Here is a 14021-nt window from a genome sequence, read left to right on the forward strand (position 1 = left end):
CTAACAAAAGGAAATTGTTGCCAGAATACTAAAGATAAAAACTTCGATACAAATCTAGAAACTTCTCAGAAACGGATTTCATGAGATAAAACATACTTTTCTAATTTACTTTTAAACTGTGACAATGTCCGGCAATCCCTGACGTCACTAGGTAACGAATTCCAGAGGCGAGACAATGATACAGTATAGGAGGATGAGTATAGGGAAGTTATGTGACGAGGAATAGAGAGGAGAGATTGATGCTGATTTCGTGAAGTGGTTTTACGGTACTAAGACAAGATTAGTAAAGTTATGTTTTGTGTAAAACAGTAGGCAGCTAATAAATGTTTAAATAAAACTTGGAACGTATAGGTAAATAATCTCAAAATTTTGTCCCTACTTCTGAAAAATGAAAGGTGGTAAACCTGCAAATACCATCTTTGTATACCACAAATTCCATTTGAACGGTTTGGATAATAACTCGGGTCCTTAGCGTAGAAATATGACAAGTTACGCAAGCAGAAAACAGCGAGTGACTTGTTGAATAGGGCTCTTCTGTTCACTGTTGGAGAAAGCATAAAGGCTAGAAAAACAAGGCGACTTCTAACATCTGTTAATTCCAGTATAAATCCATTCCTTCGAGACGAGCGCGTGTTGGAGACAAAGACACTGAGAAATGAAGAGACATGAGGCCTACATGGCGTCTTCCAGAAAAAAGTACAGTTCTGGGTGAAACTTTTATTAAAAAATGGGGATTTACGACCTTTGGGAGGCTGTGTAGGAAGCCTTAACAACGGTAATAGCAAGACCTGTTCATAATGATATGACGTCCCACATGAATCAAATGTTCACACTGTGCTCTTCACTAATAGTGCGACGACCCTACTGCGGCAAGAAGAAACGTTTATTGGTTTTCCCACAGACGAAGAGGCCTCATAATCTTATAACTTCGAATCTCGACAAAATGTATCGTTACTCTTAATGACATCCAAAGAGACTACGAACTTTGACAATAATTTCTCGATCCCATAATATGTAGTTGAATCCTTACACACTTTTTCTTTCTTCATCAAATGAGTTGTCATATTGTATGAAGACTCTACTAGGTACCAACGGAAATATTGGATAAGAATATATGTAACAATGTGCCCCGGATACCTGAACTGTTTCGATAATAAGAAACCCTTAAGCCTTGGTTTTTTTCTGAACCGACGCCTGTGAGGCTCGCCTCGCACAAATCCGGACTACACGAGAGACACGAGGATTTATGTCTGGTGACCTAGAAGGCTAACCACTCGGAAAATGCCTACTAATTACACGATCACCAAATATCTTGTTCTTTGAATTCAAAACGCATTTTAATTTTATAGGACAGAGCCGAAGCCGTCTTCTCAGAATTCGCCACATTGTTGAATAACTCATGTCCAGAGGCTTTGCAACTTTATTACCACTACAATCATTATAGTCTGAATTTTCACTAACTTCCTGAACTTCTCTTAAAACTAGAGCTGCACTAGTCTACTAATTTTGGTCTACCTGATCGCTTTCTATGGGCAACTGAACCAATTTCCTAAAATTTGTTCATCAACTTGCGAAATGATTTTACACAGCATGATCCATTCCTCAATCTAAGTAACGTTCGATATCTTCTCAATGCATATGCATATTGTGTTTCCCTATTTTGACTATGCTGACATTTTACTGACTGACCTTCCCAGCGACAACAAAACGAAACTTCAACGTGCTCATAAGTTGTGTGTACGTTTTGTAAGCAATGTTCATAAATATGATCATATTACTCCATCCCTGGAAACAATAAGTTGGCTTAAACTAGATAAGAAAAGACATTTACAGTCACTTCTCCTTCTCTTCGAAATCTTGAACTCTTCTATTCCTTCGTACCTGTCGTCTCGCTTCACTTACCTTTCTTCCCACCACAATCTGAACACACGCTCTCGCCATGAACCAATACTAAAAATACCATCCCATCGTACCTCCTCATACTCATCCTCTTTCACAATAGCTATGCCAACACTCTGGAATTCGTTACCTGCTAGGATCAGGGACTGTCGAAATAAAATTGAATTCAAACGCAAACTCACTAGGCACTTGGTCAGTAATTGAGACTCGTTCCGACATGGTTTCTTGTAAATAGTTCTCTTAATCTATCACAAAATATTTCAATATCCGGTAATTTCATCACTATAGAATTTTGTTATTCTAGGTTTAATTTGTAATTCAGCGAAAACAAAAATATTCTTTGTTCTTAACTTCTATGATAAATTGTATAGTTTTCATTAATCAGGTAATCTTGTAGTACTTTAATTTTTATTGTAATTGTAATTGTAAATTTAACATTAATTGTAATTTTATTCTTCATATTATAGTTGTAATCCCCTGGTAGAGGGACAGAGAAGGTCTGATGGCATTATCTCTATCAGGTTAAATAAATAAATACTAAATTGTCTACTGCATTAGTAATAGCACTGAATCAGGCCAATTCGAACTTGTAAAAGTAAAACTATTGTATAAATTATTACAATTACTCTCCTGGCGTCTGTATTCTGAACAACAATTATTTTTATACAAGCTTGACACAGTTACCATAGCAACTAAACACGCATCGATAAAAAAAAATCCCAAATCTTCTAAACAGTAATGGTACCTATATGAAACCAAACTGCTGGTAGCCCTATATACAGAAGATATAGCTGTTTCAAAATGGGAACTTATTTTTGAATAATCCTATATAAGTCCACCATTGTGGCTGAGGGTTTAGCGAGTCTCACTCCGAACCCAGCGGTCCCGGATTCGATCCCTGGTCAGGATGAGTTGCCTGGATGAATATCAGGTAACTTTATCAGGCGATTGGAACCCCACTCATCTCCGCCACTTCCTTTCCTCCCCCATCATCCTTTACTCATCATCCCGTTTCTGGTTTTCAGATCACTCTACAGGCGGCCTCCCGGAACTACTGGCTCTCTCGACCGGCCTCCGTGGATTGTAGCTAAGCGACGTTGGATGGCTTCTGCAACGAGCACCCGAGGCGGACCTACTGGGGGGAGGAGTTTCGCCTCTGACCGACAGGGGGACCTTGGGGGAAGTTGCCGAAGCAGGAATGGTATATGGATTTCTGTTGGCTGTAGGGACCGGTCGTTAGGGAGTCATGTGGTTGGGTTGGTGAGCCTAGGGGATCTATGGCACGCAACTCATACCACATCGAGGGTTAGTGCAATAAATCTCAACAGGTCGCAGTGCTGGGCCATCCGTGTCCCCTCACTTAAATTCCATTCCATACCTAGATGAATGTTTTATACATTCTATTTTGTGTTGTTTTGTTTTTTTTTTTTTTTTTTTAGAGCAGACTGGATGACAAAAGTTTCTCAAAAGAATAATAAAACGCATTTCCCATATTTATTCTGCGTTTAATTTCCTCCCGAGCATCATTTATGTTTGTTACTTACTTACTGGCCTTTAAGGAACCCGAAGGTTCATTGCCGCCCTCACACAACCCCGCCATTGGTCCCTATCCTGAGCAAGATTAATCCAGTCTCTATCATCATATCCCGCCTCCCTCAAATCCATTTTAATATTATCCCCCTATCTACGTCTCGGCCTCTCTAAAGGTCTTTTTCCCTCCGGCCTCCCAACTAACACTCTACAGTATATGCATTTTTGGATTCGCCCATACTTGCTACATGCCCTGCCCACCTCAAACGTCAGGATTTAATGTTCCTAATTATGCCAGGTGAGGAATACAATGCGTGCAGTTCTGTGTTGTGTAACTTTCTCCATTCTCCTGTAACTTCATCCCTCTTAGCCCCAAATATTTTCCTAAGCACCTTATTCTCAAGCACCCTTAACCTATGTTCCTCTCTCAAAGTGAGAGTCCAAGTTTCACAACCATAAAGAACAACCGGTAATACAGTATAACTGTTTTATAAATTCTAAGTTTCAGATTTTTTGACGGCAAACAGGACGACAAAAGCTTCTCAACCGAATAACAACAGGCATTTCCCATATTTATTCTGTGTTTAATTTCCTCCCGAGTATCATTTATATTTGTTACTGTTGCTCCCAGGTATTTGAATTTTTCCATCTCTTCAAAGGATAAATTTCCAATTTTTATATTTCCATTTCGTACAATATTCTCGTCACGAGACATAATCATATACTTTGTTTTTTCGGGATATACTTACAAACATATTTATATTTGTTACTGTTTTTTTTAATTCTTCCAATTTTTTTATTTCCATTTCGTATAATATTCTCGTCACGAGACATAATCATATACTTTGTCTTTTCGGGATTTACTTCCAAACCTATTCATATTTTGTTACTTTTTTTTTTAATTCTTCCAATTTTTATATTTCCATTTCGTACAATATTCACGTCACAAGACATTATCATATAGTTTGGCTTTTCGGGATTTACTTCCAAACCTATCTCTGTACTTGCTTAAAGTAAAATTCCCAAATAGTTTGTAGACTTTCTCTTAACATATTCACGTTACATCATAAAAAATTGCTCTTTGTATTTAGTTAATCAATTGTAGAATATAAGAGATAAGGAATCTTAAAATGAGACAATTCCATCAAAGGGGTAATGAACGTCAGCTGGTTGAAGTGCAGGACTAAAATCAAACACCGAGCTTGCCAGATGCTTCAGGGCAGACACAGAAATAGAAGGCTGGATCGTAGGTTTGAGATGAGAGCGGAAACGTATCTGGAGAGCATTTTTGTGTTCGCATGGTTTGTGGTAACGCGTTAGGAAGCGGATTTCTGTTGTGTTCCGCTTTCTGCGGTGCCATAAAAACGACTACCAAAGAAGCGACGAGCGTATACGCATCAAGAGAAAAGCGAAAAGGTGTTGCTGTGATGGATGAATTGAGTGCAAAACAGCCTTTTGAGATCCAAATCCCTTTCGATATAAATTATACGTAGCCATTTTTCATGACCCAGCGCTTATATAGTTTGTTTCTAGATTCGAAGCCCATAGATTGAATCCCGGCCAAGAATTATCGATTTTTAATGGCAATATGAGTATTTTTCCCTATTGAAAATATTCTAGACAAGATTAATTTTTTCTTTACTTGTCCAGTACAAAATTCAACTCATTTTCTTTAATATAATTCACTAATTGTGAAGTAACTTACGTGGTGTAAAAACAGCTTCAATTTTAGTAAAAATCAGCATGCAACACGTAGCTAGGCATCAGCTTTTTAGACGAAGATATGCAGATAGCAGAAAGAATAATGAACTAAGTAGGTACTGTCCAAATTAAAATGTAAAAAAATAAATAATGATATTGCAAATAATCCTTAATCCTAACACAAACAATAAAGACTGATTCCCGAAGTTCTCCCTCGATTTATGGAGGTGATTCCTGAGGTTATGGTACTCTGAAAACGACAGAAAAAACTTTTACAAAAACAAACCTTTTTTAAACAATTTCACTGAAAAAATGCAAAAAATTATTAAAATACGACAATTAATTATTATGTATCAGTCTCTTTAATTTTGAGTGGATTTAAATCATATTTTCGGAAAAATTCCTCCACGAATCTCAAGGCAACTTTTCGCACGGGTGTGAACCGCACGTGTAGCATTTCGCAGCTTCACACGTTTGTTCCTTATTGTTGCCGCGGCATCCAGAATACATTGAAGCAACTCTTCGCGTGTTTGTACCTTAACCTGATACACGATGTCTTTCAACCACTCCAGATTCAGTAATCTAAGGGTGCACGTAGTTAAGACAACAAACATGTCTAGCGACTGTCTCCGTGATCTGTTGGTCAGCATGCTGGCTTCTAGATCATGAGGTCCCGGGTTCGATTCCCGGGCTTGGCTCTCAGTGAGTTTTTCTTGTAGAAGAAGAATTCCCTGGGTGTCTAGAGTCTGGAAATTTGTATGATTGTGAGTGTGCCGGGTTAATATTAATTAACCAATCATCACAAATATAAAAAATACATCAGGACTGTCGCTAGGTAGTAACCTGAACACACGTTTCAGCGTCACATTGTTGATAAGTAACTCCATCTGTTAGCACAACCATATACCATCCAATAGATGCTATAGAGTTACCAACGAAAAAAAAAGAAAGAAAAAAACATGTCTAGCGCTCCATTATTACCCGTTTCGAAAATGCGTTGTAACTCCGTAATTATGAATGCGATCCCATTAATTTATTTACATTTTTTTGTTCACATAACCTCAGGAATTACCTTCGTAAACCGGGGGTATAAGAAAATTATGACTAACTTACCTTCACACAAATGGCGTTCAGTTGTTATTCGGTTACGACTGTCTTTGGATGTAATGAACTACACTTGTGCCTTCTGTTTCGACTATATTTTGGACAACCTCACTCACCACCCGTTTATGCACAGAAAAAACCTGTAAAAATAAATTATAATCAGTTAAAATATTGTTACAGACCTACTTACAGAAAAATTCTTAATGAGAATATGGTGAATTTTGACTAAAATTTGTCTTGAAAATGGAAATCGTAAGGAAGTGCCGTTCAATTATGTACAGTAGTGTCAAAAAAAACCGGACCGACCCTTGTAGCTGATTTCAGAGCCTTGTTCACTCCAGAGCACAATAGACTGGTAACTAAGACTTTCGTGGTTCGAATCCTGCCTGGGAAAGAGACTTTTTTTTGTTCCTTATTCAAATTTATTCCCAATACTTTTCTATTGCTGGTAAAATTCATGTTCTGGGAATAATAAGTTAATTAAGTAGTAAAATATTGCTGCAATCTGAAAGTATTGGGAATAAATTTGAATAAGGGACAAAAAAAAGTTTCCTTCCCAGGCAGGATTCGAACCGCGAAAGTCTTACTTACCAGTCTATCGTGCTCTGGAGTGAACAAGGCTCTGAAATCAGCTACAAGGGTCGGTCCGGTTTTTTTTTGTCACTACTGTACATAGATCTCAAAACAGGAACAATAAATACCGTATTTTTACAAGATGTACTAGTTATAAAATATATCTATGCATCTACATCAACTGTAAATATGCAAATGCAATCAATGTTAAAGAAAGAATATTATACTGAACCTTTCAGTAATTTTAATAAATATTTTATTAACAATAAGTTCGGTTATATTTTGTAATAGGCCTATGTGTAATAGTCTGTAATACAAACAAGACCTAAAACATGTGAACTTATTTACATACCGGTACCGAAAGTAAAGACGTCTCATGCTATTAAAGGGATTTTATAAATCCCCTAACATTTTGTTTTGTAGTTCTCCATCTTCTGTGGGGATCTGACAATGTACGGTAAGCAGTTTAATTAGAGGTTTCAACACTAGTTGATTAATGTAATTCCCTTGTGAATAACGAGGTATAGAGCTTTCGGTAGAATTTTACAATTGTCTTCCATTTGGTTCTGGCATTAAGGAATGACATTTTGACTCTGGCATTTATCCTTGAATAATGTTAAATGTTCATTAGGTTTTCCAATAGCTGATTATTCTATCCCTGTAATTAATAAGATTAAGAGATGTTAATCATACCTACATATAACCTAACACAGGATGTTAAGAAAAAAGTATCCAATATTTTAAGAGGCGCTAGTATGCATCAAAACAAGAAAATGTCTAATAAACATGGGTCGTACAACACATACTTTCTGAGATCTGTACACTTGTTCATAATATGTGCTCAATGTCACATCCATTCATGGCAATGCATTCCTCTGCCCTTTTGGCGTAAGGAAACACACACTCTTTGAAATTTTTTTGTTAATCTATACTAATAATAAATCTGTAGCCGAAATTTTTCTGGTAATTTTTGATTTTCCAAAAATAATTGGTCCTAACATGTATAATTAACCACTCTGAAACCGAAAATCTCTTTTTTGAAAATTTTGTTTGTATGTCTGTCTGTCTGTCTGTCTGTCTGTCTGGATGTTTGTTACCTTTTCACGCGATAATGGCTGAACGGATTTCGATGAAAATTGGAATATAGCCTAAATTAAGTTCGTTGTAACTTAGATTTTAGGCTACATGGCATTCAAAATACATTATGTAAAAGGGGGGTTATAAGGGGACCTGAATTAAATAAATCGAAATATCTCGCTTATTATTGATTTTTCTAAAAAATGTTACATAACAAAAGTTTCTTTAAAAATCATTTGCGATAAGTTTTATTCTTTGAAAAATTTTGATAGGATTGATATTTAATGAGATAAATGAGTTTTAAAATTAAAATAACTGCCATCTAAGCCATGTAATGAAATAAAAAACAAATAACTTCGTCTATAATTGGCCCTGAACAACAACAATCGAAAGCTATGAAACATAACCTACAGAGAATGTTTCTGTGTTTGTATGAAGTAATATCCGATGCTAAATTAACCGATTTGTATAATTAATTATTATTTCACCATTGGCAAGTGTAGTTTCTCTAGATGGACATAATGCTATAATGTTATTACAGTAACTTCAGATATAATATAATATAATATAATATAATATAATATAATATAATATAATATAATATAATATAATGTAATGTAATGTAATGTAATATAATACAAGTTATTTGGAAGGTTCAGAACCATAGTGGGCCAAGCGCCATTTACTGAATACGTAGAAAACAAGGGTTAAAATTAAGTTATTACCATAATTCATGGAAACATATAGCAAGTAAAATAAAATATACACATTAAATCTAAATGATGTCAATGTTCATTAAACTATGGTTGCATGTAATAAAAATTAAGAAACATGTTAATGGAATTGTCATTGCACCAAATGAGTGGTCTCTGGACCAAAATGGTCGCATTTTAATTATTTAAATACAATTTAAATTAAGTAACATATTAAACGATTTATCCTTCTATCAAACACGAATGTTCCCGGGATCAAATGTCCTATTTTAATTATATGTAATTACTTTATATTTATTTCTAACGGGTGCAGCGGAGCGCACGGGTACGGCTAGTACGTTAATAAGAAAGTCCTGATAACGAGCCCCAGTTAATCTCTGTGCAGCACATATGGCCCTATTAATCTATCACCAAGAACGTCTGCCCATACGTTGATTGAGAATCGCTGCTGATGACTTGTTTTTTTTTAACTGGATGGCAATTATCATCACCCCTCACATGGTGATTACGAGAATTCACAACACCATCTCTGTTTAACCCCGCTCATATCCGCATCAAACTTTCATTTTCATGATAATCCATTTTGAATCTTTCGTACACTACTTTTAACACTTGAATATAAATAATTGATTAAATGGCAAACTTACTCGTGTTAATTATGTAAGCATGTGCACATGCTTACATAACTAACACGACTATATTCGCAATTTAATCAATTATTTATATTCAAGTGTTAAAAGTAGTGTACGAAAGATTCATGAGGATGGTGTCAAGTAGCACCGAAACAGCTGTAAGCCGCACATATTTACATAATTAACACGAGTAATTTCGCCATTTAATCAATTATTTACATTAAAGTGTTAAAGGTAGTGTACGAAAGATTCAGAAGAATAGTGTCAAGTAGCACCGAATCAGCTGTAAGCCGCACATGCTTACATAATTAACACGTGTAAGTTCGGATTTAATCAATTATTTATTTTCATTTTCAGTATTCCTTGCTACACATCAATATTCCATGCCAGAAGTGTCAACTACGGTATGATTATCTGGTAGTCTGCTGTATCGTAGGGCAGAAAAATGCATTGCCATAAATGGACGTCACATTGAGCAGCTCCTATGAACAAGTGTTCAGATCTCAGAAAATATATGTTATAGAACCTATGTCTAATAGTAGGCTCCGTATTCCAGCTACCTAAAGACTGAAGTTAAAGACACATTGGGTGTATAGTACGCCGAACACAGGTAATGCAACGGATAAGGATATAAACAAACTGGTTGTCACTGCGTGTTCGTGGAGTACAGTGAACTCCAGACATTCTGAAGCTATACTAGTGAATACATGCTTGAGCCGTGATGTTCATTTGTGTCGTGATTTTTGCAATGAATGATTTTATATTGCAAGAAATTCTTTCAATGGCACATAACGTTATTGGTGCATGATGTAGTACAAGATATTCCTACTGTCTGACATTCTTTCGTGTTTCATTAGGATATTGCCTATGTCACCCATCACGGAAAACCACTAATTTTCGATGTAGGCCTAATTTTCTAGAAATTCTCTGAAATATAGATTATTTCATTTATTAATAATTATTGGGATGTTGACAATGAACATCATAGTAGGCTACACAAATCCATGCTAAACGTCGAGTTAATATCTTCATACTTTTCAGATTGTGTTGGTACTGATTGTTTTGGATTACGTTCAACATATTTTGTGCGCCTTTTGGTATTGCAGTTTCTTTCAGTGCACTGTTTTTGTCACTTCTACGTTTATTTTACAAAATTTATATGTAATATTGTTGACAATATTAGTTCAAATATCCTCACAACTATACCCTGCAATATTGCACGCTTGAGCGCTTTACCCAAGGCATTTTACCTCTGCAATGAATCTTCAATCAGCCACAAAGATGTAGTTATTTAAATGAGATTATTAAGAGCAGTAATCGATAAGACTACTCACTATGACTGTGTCCCGCTTTTGAAGAGGGCAGAGGATGCGTAACTATTTTGTATACGAACGTACCAGCGTATTCCGAATCTCACCGGTCCGATGGCATCAATGACGTTACGTTGCAGCGAAATAAGGAACAAAACTGCTGGAAGGATCGATGGCTGTCATGGCGACTGTACAAGTTGTCTGTGCTACGCTAGCAAAATTTTGCGAAATTTTCATACTCCCATCTCGTTCAAAGAAAAGATAGCATAAACAATTTATTTCTTGAAACAGTACTAATAACGGGTCCGTTGACATGTTCGCTCATAAGCCATTAACATATTGTTTTTACGTTGTGCTCATTACAAACAATACAGCAGAACTAAAGCAGAACACACCGCCATGACACAACAGTGCACGATGTTATTCGTCTGCTAATTCCCGCCCTATAAAAGAACCAATCAGATTCACTGATGGCGGCTGATGGAGACCGCCACCACCTCTGCAATTTGATGACACCGGTGCGACACCGGTGGAGCATCAATGACGTCATCGGTGGAATTCGGAACACCGTGATGCCATCGGATTGCTCACCGGTGAGATTCGGAATACGCTCTACCTGCACCTGCGCTGTGACGTCACATATACTTCGAATCAGGTAACCTCATTCCAGCTTATAGGTAGCTGGAATACGAAGCCTATTTATTAGACATTATTTTCTTGTTTTGATGCATACTATCACCTCCTAAAATAGTGGATTTTTTAACACCCTGTATATCCTAAAATTGATGTTTGCATTTTTTAAAGGAAGCAAACACAATGTTTTTATTCGACTGCAAGCTATGAAGAACAATTATTTTTCTCAGAATCTATTTAAGTGGAATAGATCTATACCTAAGGTATATGTTCAGCTTAAAGGATTTTTTACAACAATAACAATTATTTCTTTGTTTGAAGATTGGTTAAATATTCCAGCCACATCTCGACCATCTAATAACATCTCAACAAGAGACCCCAGATTCTTTTCCCAGGAGCAACCCACTATTCCTTCCACAGCCCTGTTACAAAAAAAAAAACCAACAAACCAATTCGATATTGATGTTGAGAGACAATAATGACAATTTAAAATGTAAATAAATTGCGCATTTATTAATGAAATGACAGCTGGGATTGCAGTTAGTACATTCTTGATTGAAGAACCGTGACCCCTCTGTTTTATTTTTAGCTAATGGACAATGACCATCATGAACTCATATTCTGTTACAGTAAAAACCAAACAATCGTTGCCGGAGGATAGGATTCATAAATACGGCGCCATCGGCATATTTAATCAATGGATGAGATATCTCTACAGCAAGCATTACCTTTACCATCCTTGCCAGGGGCTAAATTGTTTTATTGTTCAGAAATTCGTGTATTAGAATTACATTATGTTTTCCTGGTTACTAAATTCTCCCATACAATATTTTGCTGTCATTAGTGAGGTATTTCCTGCGACTAGCTCGAAAGTATTCGTTTATTACAGAATATGAAAATTGTTGCCAAAGGTACAATTTACCATTATAGATGATAATTAGGCCTATTATAAGTACAAAGAGTTCGCCAGGTAACAGGTTTGGCTCAGGTAAATACCATCAGACTTTTACTGCTAGTCATCGAACGGGACTGCCAATGAAATAGTGTGTTTAGTGAGGATCACGTAAGAGCATTTCCTAAAAGTCTAATTTGGCCGTCTCTTCAGTGTTGCCAACTAATACTAGATATCACCAAGGAGGGTAAAATCACAACGCTACGTACTGAAATAATAATAATAATAATAATAATAATAATAATAATAATAATAATAATGATTTATTTAACCTGGCAGAGTTAAGGCCATACGGCCTTCTCTAACACTCAACCAGGAGTAAAGACTGCGTTACAAAAACACTACAAATTTACAATAATAATAATAATAATAATAATAATAATAATAATAATAATAATAATAATAATAATGTCTTGCTTATATTTACCACATCTCATCTTTATGTTGAGAGGTGTTTCCTAAATGATTCAATAATTTATGAAATAATACGTTTTCCTCCTGCACTTCTCGCATATTATGTTATTCATTAGGATTAGTATGATCTAATATTAAAATGTATTTTATCTGACATGAAATTTATTGCTTTCACTAAAGAGTTTACAATTCGTGAGACCTAACCTAAAAATGTATTTCCTTACTTGCATTTTCATCTGTTTCCTATACTGCAAACCGAAATTATTGCTGCCAACATAACAGTTAGAAAATAACTACCAGTTGTAGTATTTGTCAGTACCCGAAATTCGAAACGAAGTTGGTAAAAGAAAATTAAACCTGAGAGCTAGAAAATCACTATAATCCATTAGCATATGTAGTAACAGGGGGGAAATGGTTAGGTTTCACTCTTACGGTATTAAGTAAGCTGATCCTGACTATACACTTTCGCTGGATATACTGTAGTAAGGTTTCGTATTGCGTAGTATAGGAACGTTAAGATTAAAGAATTAGTATACAGCTAACTACCATTCAGTGCAGCTCAGTTAGTTCGTAGGAATGCAACAAAGGTTAGAACAGCACCCCTTAATTTCTTATACCTATACATAATACGAAGAAATCGTACAAAAAATCATAAATTATTTCTAAATAAATATCCTGGTCATCGACAACCATCTGATTCAACAATCCACAATTTAGTGAAAAGGTAACAAAAAACCGGCTCATTTTTAAGTAAAGAGAGTTCATAAATCTCATCTTCCTACTGAATAAATACTTGATCGCATAGGCTACAAGCTAGAACATACTTGCACCAAAGTTACTCAGCAGATAGATGCATCCAAGACACCAACTTGGAAAGCAAGTAAATTGTTAGAACTAAAGCCCTATAAGATTACAGTTTTTCATAAATTGTTTCAAACAGATCATGTGCCTAGAGTTCAATTATATCGATAGATACGAAATCCAGAGTATAAGGAAACATAGGAAATACAATACAAGAAAAAGAATAAGGATCATACAAAGAGAACAAGAGGAATACGAAGAGAACAAGAGAAATACAAGGAGAACAAAGGGAATACAAGAAAGAAAAAACCAGGATGCAAGGAGAACAAAGGGAATATAAGGAGAACTAGGGGAACAGAAGAAGAACTAGGGGAACAGAAGAAGAACTAGGGGAACAGAAGAAGAACTAGGGGAACAGAAGAAGAACTAGGGAAACAGAAGAAGAACTAGGGAAACAGAAGAAGAACTAGGAGAATAAAAGGAAAACTAAGGGAATACAAGAAGAAAAATGGGAATACACAAAGAACAAGGGAAATAGACTGAGGACAAGGAGAATATAAGTAGAATATGAGAAATACAAGAAACACAAGAAAAATACCAGAGAATAATGCGAATATAATGGGAACAAGGGAAATACTAGGAGAATAAGGTGAATACATGGAGGAAAAGTTGAATACAAAGA

The 14021-nt window shown here is 35.8% G+C and overlaps 1 protein-coding gene across 9 annotated transcripts in view; it reads right to left on the minus strand.

Annotated features, from left to right (window-relative positions):
• Positions 1-14021, minus strand: part of Dscam3 (Down syndrome cell adhesion molecule 3) — a 2377722-nt gene that overhangs the window by 1899894 nt on the left and 463807 nt on the right. For all 9 annotated transcript variants that reach the window (XR_011333174.1, XR_011333173.1, XR_011333172.1 and 6 more), the window contains exon 2: positions 6244-6374. The gene's annotated coding sequence lies outside the window, so the exon portion shown is untranslated. The remainder of the gene's footprint in view (positions 1-6243; positions 6375-14021) is intronic.

The sequence above is a fragment of the Periplaneta americana genome, chromosome 7, assembly GCF_040183065.1.
Source record: "Periplaneta americana isolate PAMFEO1 chromosome 7, P.americana_PAMFEO1_priV1, whole genome shotgun sequence".
In the NCBI taxonomy this organism is placed as follows: Eukaryota; Metazoa; Arthropoda; class Insecta; order Blattodea; family Blattidae; genus Periplaneta; species Periplaneta americana.